General features: G+C 41.4%; 1 pseudogene; it reads right to left on the bottom strand.

The window, feature by feature from the left end:
• Positions 1-271: 271 nt before the first annotated feature.
• On the bottom strand, positions 272-4,771 carry Ormdl1-ps16 (ORMDL sphingolipid biosynthesis regulator 1, pseudogene 16; annotated as a pseudogene).
• Positions 4,772-11,140: the final 6,369 nt, after the last annotated feature.

The following is an 11,140-nucleotide window of genomic DNA, read 5'->3' as shown; positions in this document are numbered from 1 at the left end:
GTTTTGTTGGTTGTAAAGAACTTAGGGAAAATGACTGCATCATTACAAACAGGCATGGGCTTCGGAAAGGCAGACAAAATTGCCCATTTGTATTCTCCAATATACTAGGAACCCAGATCCAAAGAGGCAGTGCGAGGGCTAGAGGTAGTTTCCGAGTGATGCATCCGGGAGTCATTTCTAGGCGTCAGAATTCTTCGTGTCAGTCGTTCCGGTAGCCAAAATGGGTTGTCTTCTTCCTGCAGGAAAACACAAACAGCTCTCCTGGATCTTATTAATATAGGATCCGGGCCTTTCCATAGACCAGTCAAAACATCTTTCCATTTTACCATCTCTTTTGGTCTATCAAGCTCTGAACAGTGACCTTCGGCCGGAGTATGGCCTTGGGCATCAAGATTTAAAAAATTAAGGGTGAAGAGTGCCATGGAAACAGCTACTCTTGGTACTGACTGTAGAGCCTCTTTGATTCCCCCTTTTTGTTTAATTAAATAGGATTTGAGAGTGAGATGGGCACGTTCTACAATGCCCTGTCCTTGAGGATTATGTGGGAGACCAGTTAGATGAGTCACATCCATCTGGTGGCAGAATTGTTGAAATTTTTGAGAAGTATAGGCTGGTCCATTGCTGTCTTAAGGAGTTTGGGTTTACCCCAAGCACTTCATGCCTCGAGGCAATGTTGAATTACATGCGAGGCCTTTTCCCCTGTTAGAGGTGTAGCAAACATGATGCCAGAGCATGTATCAATAGAAACATGCAGATACTGAAGTCTTCCAAAAGAAGGGATATGAGTAACATCCATTTGTCAGACCTGTAGCAGTCGGATTCCTCGTGGATTAACTCCCACATGGGGTATAGGCAGGAACTGACAACAATTTTGACATGGGGTAACTATCTCCCTAGCTTCTTTTCTAGTCAAAGCAAATCGGCGGCGTAAAGTTTTAGCTGTCATGTGAAATTCTCTTGCTACCTCTAATCGGGGGGACAAGGTGACTGCAATCACTCTTGTAGCTTGGTCTGCTAGGTCATTTCCTCGGGACATTGAACCAGGAAGGCCCGAGTGAGCTCTAATATGTGTTATAAATACAGGGGATCTCCTGCCAAGAAGGCTACATTGAATTTGTTGAAAAATTTGAGCAAGTTTGCTGGAAGGCCTAATTACTCCAGCCACCTCAAGAACCTTAATCGCATTAACCACATAAGAGGAATCTGATACAATGTTAAGCGGGCCCGGGAAGGCCTTGAGGACCTCTAGCACCACTAAACATTCTACAACTTGGGGTGAGGTTTCATTATATTGTTTAGATACTACCTTATTATTGACCACATAAGCACCTACACCAGTTTTTGACCCATCTGTATATACTACAGCGCCATCAATGAGTGGTTCCTGAGACATTATGTGTGGGAACACAATGGCTTGGCTTAAGGCAAATTGTAGGATCGGGTGTTTTGGATAATGATTATCAATCTGTCCAGCAAAGGAAGTGACTAACACTGCCCAAGCATTTGAGGTAGCAGCTAATGCTTGAACCTGAATAGCTGTGTATGGCACTATCAAAGTTTTGGGTTCTTTTCCAAAATGAGTAATAGATGCCTTTAACCAGCGGAGTGCAAGCTGAGCAACCGCATCGGGATACCAGTCAATAATCTTAAGCAGGAGATGCATTGGGATGGATCCACAATAAAGGCTCATTTTGCCACAAGACAGCTGTTGGTAATTGCATAGTTTTGAAAACACATAAATCAAAGGGCTTTGTTTCATCAATGCGCTGTAATTGAGCATCCTGTAAGGCACTTTCTACAACTTGTAAGGCCTGGTTTGCTGCTGGCGTCAATGTTCTCCGAGAGGAGATATGAGGGTCCCCTTCCAAAATGTCAAATAAAGGTTTTAACTCAGCAGAGGGAATCTTCAAGAATGGTCTCACCCAATTTATATTTCCCAATAATTTTTGGAAATCATTTAAGGTACGTAAATGATCTCTATGAATCTCTAATTTCTGAGGAACTATTTTTTCAGGATAGATGGCCGATCCCAGAAATAAGCCAATTTCTGTAATTTGAACCTTTTCTGTAGCGACTTGTAGTCCCCCATTGCCCCAATGTTTCGATTATGATTGGATATGAGGTCTGTAAGGTTATTAAATCTCTGTGGCACATAAGAATGTCATCCATGTAATGGATCAAAAGCAAAGATGGAAACTGCTTCCTTATAGGTTCAAGGGCTAGTTGTATATATAGTTGGCAAATAGTGGGGCTGTTGGCCATGCCTTGAGGCAGAACCTTCCACTGAAATCTTCTATCAGGTTCAAGATGATTAATAGCTGGTATAGTAAATGCAAACCTCTGTCTGTCTTGTGGGCATAAGGGGATGGAAAAGAAGCAATCCTTGATATCTATAATTATTATCTTCCATTGTTTAGGTAAGGCGGAGAGCAAGGGTAGGCCCCATTGGATTGAGCCAAATAAACGCATCTGTGCATTAATGGCCCTCAAATCATGGAGAAGTCTCCACTTTCCTGATTTTTTCTTAATTACAAAAATAGGAGTATTCCATGGTGAAATAGAGGGTTCTAAATGACCAAGCTGTAATTGTTCATTAACCAGCTTAGTGACAACTTCCAATTTTTCAGAGGATAGAAGCCATTGAGGAACCCATATGGCTTCTTTCGTGAGCCAGGGTATGGGCATAGAACCCTCAATGGCCCCTAGGAAAAACCCAGGCCCTGTCTTCCTATATTACCTTCTTGTGGGACCAGTTCTAATCTTCCTTGTCCTTTTCTTCCTAGTCCCCTCCCTTCCTTGTAACCCATTCTTTTCATAATCCCAACAGCTTGTTGAGAATACTCATTGCTCAATGTTAGTCCTAGACCCTGTAAGATATCCCTCCCCCAAAGGTTAACAGGAAGAGGGAGGACATAAGGAATGAACCTTCCTGATTGGCCCTCTGGAGCATGCCAGATCAAGGAACGTGAACTGATAGTGGGGCTGGCCTCATACCCTAGTCCTTGTAAGGAATGGGATGATTGAATGACAGGCCATGTCTTAGGCCACCAGTTGGAGGAGATAATACTCTTATCAGCCCCTGTATCTAAAATTCCCGTAAAAGTCTTTCCTTCTATAGTCAACTCTAAAGAGGATCTGGAACCAAGGTCCATTATTAAATAGGCAGAATCAGTCCCGGGGGAGCCAAGCCTCGTGGTGTCTCTAGGGACCCCGGAAGAAAGAAAATGATCATGTGAACTTGGAAGGATAATCAACTGAGCAATCCTGTCACCTGAGGAGATGGAAAAAATGCCTTGAGGGCAAGAGCAGAGAACTTGAAGTTCTCCCGAGTAATCTTGATCTATTATTCCAGGGTGAACAATAAGTCCCTTTAAGGTTAAGGAGGATCGACCCAAAATAAGGCCAACACTTCCCACAGGTAGGGGGCCTTTGTAGTCGGTGGGGACAGGTTTCACACCCATCTGTGGCATTAGCATGAAGTGGGTGGTGGAACGGAGGTCCACTCCTGCTGAGCCTTCTGTAGTTCTGTGGACCGTGGTGTCCGCTTGTTGTGAGCTGGGGTCCCATATGTTTTGGGGCCCTGAGACTTGGGGCCCGGATACCCATTTTTTGGAGTATTTTCACCTCCTTCTGCCTGGGGAGGTCCGGGCTGAATAAGCCTGCCTCTGATATCTCTAACTGAGCGACCCTCACTGGCCCAATGATTGCCTTTCCCACACTTAGTACACAGTCCTGGTGCTCTCCTCTTTGTGAGGGCCTGGCACTCCCTTTTTAAATGTCCTGGTTTGCCACAGTTATAACAGACCTTGCGATCACCTGTACCTGAGCGCTTTTGGCTCTGTAGGATAGCAGCCGCGAGGCCGGCATTAGTAAGCGGGCCTCCAAGTTCCCGGCAAACTCTCAACCAGTCCTGTGACCATTTGCTCTTTCTAGGTGTAATAGCTGCTCTGCATTCCTGTGTGGCTTGCTCATAGACGAACTGTTCCACTAAAGGCATTGCTTGTTCAGGGTCTCCAAAGATCCTGCCTGCTGCCTCTGTCATCCTAGCCACGAAGTCTGAGAATGGCTCCTGGGGGCCTTGTATAATTTTTGTTAGGTGTCCCCCAGACTCTCCCTTCCTGGAAAGTGCCTTCCACACCTTAATGGCGGCAGCGGAGATTTGAGCGTATGCTCCCCAATTATAATTTGTTTGATTATTGGCATACTGCCCTTGTCCTGTTAGCAGATCGAGTGTCCAATTTCTTTGATCGCCTTCAGTGGTGGCATTGACTTCGGCCTGTGCTTGAGAGGCGTCATAACACAAGGCCTTCCATTCCATATATTGCCCCATATTAGGGAGCGCAGACTTCACTGTTGTCTGCCAGTCTCCTGGAGTCATGGCCAGAGTGGCAAGCCTCTCGACTTGAGAAATAGTGAAATTGGCACTAACTCCGTAGTTACGGACCGACTCAGCAAGTTCTTTAATTTGGATATATTCTACTGGTGCGTGAACACGGCCTCCATTGACAGCCTCAAACACCGGAAATACCTGCTGTATCTTTTTTTGTTCATCTTTAGTGAGGAAGGAATCTGAGTGAAATCTTTCCATATTAGGTGGAGGGGTGCTGGGGCTTATAGGCCGGGAAACCGCATGGTTTCCGCCTCCCACTTTCTTCTGTTTTTTACCCAAGCAGTTAGCTTGTCGTTCATCTGGGTGGTATCTTTCTCCTTCATAGCGAGCTGCCTCATCTTCTAAATCCTCTTCCTCAGAGGGGCTAAGCTCGTCTGTTTCTGAACTATCAAGCCCCAAAGCCTCTAACTCCTCTACCGGATAAAGGCTTTTTTTCAGGGTTTTCTTCTCCTTCCCCTGTTTCTCTCCCAGGGCGTCCTTTCCCCTATCTCTCGCTTCCTCGGATCCAAGGTCCTTGAAGGGCCTCTTTTCTTAGGTGCACCTTTCCTTCTTAAAGCTTCTAATCTTTCACCTCGCTCTGTTTCTGACATGCTGTCCTGTAACTCCTCTAACGCCCCTTGTCCTGCTATTACTGTTGGGCGGCATTTCTCATCTTCTAGGCACGACTACTGACTGTGCCTAGCGGCAGCCGCAAAATCGAAAACCAAAAGAAAAAGAATGAGTGCTGCCAGAACAATAACAAAAGCTTCCACTGCATCTTCTTCAGAGCTTACCTTCGTCCTGCAGTTTTAAATCCTCTCCGCGAGTGGAGGGTCTCCTCGGCACCAGCGATGGTGAGGCTTTTTTTTCCGAGTTTCGGCACCAAAGGTCCCGCGCTATCATCTCGCCAGCAAGAACGCACGTGGACACCAGGATCCTTCTGCAGCAAAGCGTTTATTTTCTTGAAGAGGAAAAACGCTGCGGCCCCAGAGAGCGTTAGCTTTATATCCCCCAAAGCAACGTGTTTCTTCCTGATTGGCCGCATAGCCATGATCTCATTGGCACGCCCTGGGGTGGGCAAAGACTTGGCGCGAACACACCCTTGCGCATGCGCACACAGTTTGTTTACAGGGAGGAGCCGGGCTGCCGCAATGGAAGCCAGTGCCATCTTGTAACGGCGGAAGCTATTACGGCTTTCCACAAGGTGATGATTTTTTGAATTTCGTCAGTTCACTGTTGTCTCCATTTTCATTTCTGATTTTATTAATTTGGATACTATCTTTGTGCCCTTTAGTTAGTTTGGCTAGGGGTTTACTTATCTTGTTGATTTTCACAAAGAACCAGCTTTGCTTTTATTAATTCTTTATATCATTCTCTTTGTTTCTATTTAGTTTATTCCAGTCCTGAGTTTGACTCTTTTCTGCCATCTACTCTTCTTGGGCATGTTTACTTCCTTTTGTTTTAGGTCTTTCAGATTTACTGTTAAGTTTCTAGTGTAGGAAATTGTTCTCTTCAATTTCCTTTTTTAAAAGATTTATTTATTATGTATACAGTGTTCCACCTGTATGTATGCCTACAGGCCAGAAGAGGACACTAGATCTCATTATAGATGGTTGTGAGCCCCCATGTGGTTGATGCGAATTGAATTTAGAACTTCTGGAAGAGCAGACAGTACTTTTAAACTCTGAGCCATCTATCTGTTTTGTTTATGAGGGCACTTATTGCTATGAATTTTCCTCTTAGCACTGTTTTCACTGTATGACATAAGTTTGGGTATAGTGTGTCATCATTTTCATTGAATTCCAGAAAGTCTTTAATTTCATTCTTTATTTCTTCCCTTTCTAAGTTGTCATTGAGTAGGGAATTGTTCATGGGTATGTGGATTTTCTATTGTTTTTGTTACTGAAGTCTATCCTTAGACCCTGGTGATGTGATAGGATGCATGGGATTATTTCAATCTTCTTGTATATGTTAAGGCTTGTTTTGTGAATGACTATATGGTCAATTTTGGAAAAGGAATCATGAGGTGCTAGAAGAAGGTGATTTCTTTTGTTTTGGGGTAAAATGTTCTATATATATTTGTTAAATACATTCTATTCATAACCTCTATTAGTTTCACTGAATCTCTGTTAAGTTCTGTTTCAATGACCTGTCCATTGGTGAAAGTGGGGTGCTGAATTCTCTCATTATTATTGTGTAAGGTTCAGTGTTTGTTTTGAGCTTTAGTAAAGTTTCTTTTATGAATGTGGATGCCCTTACTTTGCGGCATAGATGTTCGGAATTAAGACTTTGTCTTCGTGTATTTTTTTTTTTAATGAATACGAAGTGTCGAAGTGTCCTTCCCCATTTTGCTTGACAACTTTTGGTTGAAAGTATTTTTTATTGAACATTAGGATGTCAACTCCCGCTTGATTCTTGGGACCTTATGCTTAAAAGATATTTTCCAGCTTTTTACTTTGAGTTATTGACTGTCTTTGTTATTGAGGTGTGTTTCTTGTATGCAGCAAAATGCTGGGTCCTGCTTGCATGTCCAGTTTGATAGCTTATGCCTTTTTATTGGGTAATTGAGTCCCTTGATATTGAGAGATATTAAAGACTCGATTGTTAGTTCCTTTTGTTTTGAGATGAATAGTATCTTGGGGTGTGTGTGTGTGTGTGCACGTGTGCGCGTGCACGCTATCTGTGTGTACCCTCCCTGTGTTGGAATTTTCCTTTTAGAATCCTCTGTATGTCTGGACTGGTACGTAGATATTGCTTAAATTTGGTTTTGAGCTGAAGTATTTTAGTTTTTCCATCTAAAATGATTTAGAGTTTTGCTGAATATAATAGCCTAGGAACATGTTTTGCTCTCTTAGGATCTGCATGACCTATGACCAGGCTCTTCTGGCTTTTAGGGTCTCTGTTGAGAAGTCTCGTATAATTTTGACTGTAATAAAGTTATGCCTTTGTATGTTAGTTAACCTTTTTCTCTTACAGCTTTTAATAGTTTTCTTTGTTCTGTGCATTTAGAGTTTTGATTATTATGTAACAAGGGGATTTTCTTTTCTGGTCCAATCTATTTGGTGTTCCCTAGACTTCTCATATATTTATGGCGATTTCTTTCTTTAGATTGAGGAAGTTATGCCTATTATTTTGTTGAAGATTTTTTCAGTCCTTTGAACTGGGAATATTTACTCTATTCCTGCTATTCTTAGTTTTGGTCCTTTCATTGTGTCCTGGATTTTCTGGATGTTTTGGGTTAGTTTTTTGCTTTGAGTTTTTTTGACCATTGTGTTAATATCGTCTAAGATATCTCCCATACCTTACTTTCTCTCTTCTATCTCTTGTATTCTATTAGTAAAGCTTGCATCTATAGCTCCTGACCTCTTTCCTAGGTTTTACTGTGTTTTCTTTATTGTTTCTACTTCCACTTTTAGTCCTCTGGGATGCTTTGTTCAATTCCTTCACCTGCTTGTTTGTGTTTTCCTGCATTTTTAAGAGATGTTTTTTGTTTCCTCTTTAAAGGCCTATTTACCTATTTTAAATACCTATTTACATGTATTTTTCCTGTATTTCTTTCAGTGAGTTATTTTTATCCTCCTTAAAAGACTCTATTATCTTAATAAGATAGGATCTTAGGTCAGCATCCTGATTTTCATGTGTGTTGGTATATCCAGGGCTTGCTGTGGTGAGAGAACTGGGTTCTGATGATGGTCTTGTGCTTACCTCTCACCATCTAGTTATCTCTGGTCTTAGCTGGCTTGGGTGTCTGTGTCTAGAGCCTGCCACCTGTGTTTTTGGGTTGCTGCAGGTCTCATGAAAAATCTGTGACCATGGCTGTAGCAGACCTCCTGGAAGGCCTTCAGACTCTGGGGTCTTCAAAGGAGCAGACATGCTGATGGTCTGCTCTGGTAGCAAGCACAGGCTGGAAAGCCATATAGTTTTTCTAATGCTCTTTTTCTTGTGCTTCAGCTATGAGATGAGGCTCAGGAATTGGGGTTATAGGACCAGAAAGATAAAGGAGAAAGTATATCTCATCATTTTTTGCATTACGATTAGGCTAAAATGTTTAAGGAATGGAACATAACAGTATAAGAAAGAAATAATTAAAAAAATAAACTAAGCCCCATCTTAAGAAGGTTTTGCTTTGCCAAAGACATTATTAAAAGAATAAAAAGGCAAGCTATAGCTGGAAGGTTTTATTTGCAGGTATGTGTACAGCAAAGAATTTTCAGATCTAAATATTAGAAACAAACAAGAACAGCAACAATAAGGAAAAGGAAAAGAAAAATAAACTTAAATAGATATATCAATGGAGAGAATTTAACTTTAGAAAAAATTATGTAAAATATATTGATGTTATTATATAACAAGAAACTACAGACTAGACTAGCAATGACATATTACTGTCTCCCTGATAGAATGGCTGAGGTACATATCGCTGACTGAAGCAAATATTTTAGGATGTAGAGCAACCATGATACTCATGTTATTTCCTGTCAGCTAGACAGGAAAATGGATTGGCAGTTTCTTATACAATTTAATATTTATCTGCCATATGAACCACAAGCATGGCCTTAACATATTTGGTATAGAGAAAAGAAAATTACATACACAAAAATATGTGTTTACCAATATTTGACAAGAATTTTAAGTTAATAAACTCCAGCTTTGAACAAGCAGAAGACAGTCAAAGATTTTTTTAAGAGAGTTAAGAAATTCCAGGGGATGGGAACAATCATGGAAAAAGACTTCAAGACCTGAACACAATATTCTTTGGTTATAAAACTTAAAGTTAATTTATTAAAAATTTTAATAGGATGAAAGATGGCTTAGCAGGTGACACCAATTCTAAAGTCCTGACTTCAATCCCTAGAAACCACAAAGGGGAAGGAGAGAACTCTCACAAATTGTTTTGTGACCATTGCATGTATACCAATACATACATATGAGCACATCCAATAAATTTATTGATATTTGAAAGCTTTAAAAAGAGTTTAACATATATCTTTCAAGTTGAACATGGTGCTCTTGGTGATTTGCCTCTGAAGTAAGTCACGACCTACCACTATGTAAAACCATGTTCTTCAAAGTTTGCAGCTCTCTTCATTCATGCAGTTTGTAGAAGGACTGAACAGCCTTCTTGACTTAGGATAGGGACCCCACAGTAACAGGTAGTGGGGCTCATTATAGTAGATATCTTGTCTGCAGATGATCTTGGGGAGAATTAACTTAACCATTATTTCAGTCTTGATATCTTTGGATATTTTGTGATAATGTCTTCATTTGTTTCTTTACGGTTTATATTCTTCAAAAACTCAATTCCATTTTAATATGGTTAATGTCACTCAACATTTCATCAATAAATAGTGAAATATCTCCCAAAAAATCAAACTCCCAGGAGCTTCTGGAGAGAAAGAAAAGATGTAAAATTACTGCAAAATGGATAGTGGTCCCTACTTGGGGCACTGAAATAGCAGAAATAGCAGGACTAAAGAACAAGCAGAATTGGCCAACCAATATTCAGATGAGTTGGTGCTGATTGACAGTGAAGAACAATCATTCTGTCCTCAGGATACACAGTAGATGAAAGGAGTCAATTCTTCCAGTTTTCAACTAGGTGGAGGAATATTTTTCATGAATTAAAGAAAGTAATGGCAGTGATTCTATTTCTCTTTCTTCTTATTTGATTTGTTTCTATTTGTACTTGAGACAACATAGCAGAATAAAGTTGTTAATAAAAAGTTTTTTTTCTTTTCTTTTCTTTTTTTTATTAACTTGAGTACTTCTTATTTACATTTCGAGTGTTATTCCCTTTCCCGGTTTCCGGGCAAACATCCCCCTAATCCCTCCCCCTCCACTCCTTTATGGGTGTTCTCCTCCCCATCCTCCCCCAATTGCCGCCCACTCCCAACAATCTAGTTCACTGGAGGGTTCAGTCTTAGCAGGACCCAGGGCTTCCCCTTCCACTGGTGCTCTTACTAGGATATTCATTGCTACCTATGAGGTCAGAGTCCAGGGTCAGTCCATAAGGTAGTGGCTTAGTTCCTGGAAGCTCTGGTTGCTTGGCATTGTTGTACATATGGGGTCTCGAGCCCCTTCAGCTCTTGGAGTTCTTTCTCTGATTCCTTCAACGGGGGTCCCGTTCTCAGTTCAGTGGTTTGCTGCTGGCATTCGCCTCTGTATTTGCTGTATTCTGGCTGTGTCTCTCAGGAGCGATCTACATCCAGCTCCTGTCAGCCTGCACTTCTTTGCTTCATCCATCTTGTCTAATTGGATGGCTGTATATGTATGGGCCACACGTGGGGCAGGCTATGAATGGGTGTTCCTCCTGTGTCTGTTTTAATCTTTACCTCTCTATTCCCTGCCAACGGTATTCTTGTTCCCCTTTTAAAGAAGGAGTGAAGCATTCACATTTTGATCATTCGTCTTGAGTTTCATTTGTTCTAGGCATCTAGGGTAATTCAAGCATATGGGCTAATAGCCACTTATCAATGAGTGCATACCATGTGTGTTTTTCTGTGATTGGGTTACCTCACTCAGGATGATATTTTCCAGTTCCAACCATTTGCCTATGAATTTCATAAAGTCATTGTTTTTGATAGCTGAGTAATATTCCATTGTGTAGATGTACCACATTTTCTGTATCCATTCCTCTGTTGAAGGGCATCTGGGTTCTTTCCAGCTTCTGGCTATTATGAATAAGGCTGCGATGAACATAGTGGAGCACGTGTCTTTTTTATATGTTGGGGCATCTTTTGGGTATATGCCCAAGAGAGGTATAGCTGGATC

This window comes from Rattus norvegicus, chromosome 2 (genome assembly GCF_036323735.1).
Source record: "Rattus norvegicus strain BN/NHsdMcwi chromosome 2, GRCr8, whole genome shotgun sequence".
Lineage (NCBI taxonomy): Eukaryota > Metazoa > Chordata > Mammalia > Rodentia > Muridae > Rattus > Rattus norvegicus.
Note: the sequence above shows the minus strand (reverse complement) of the source record. Positions and strands in the feature narration are given on the sequence as shown.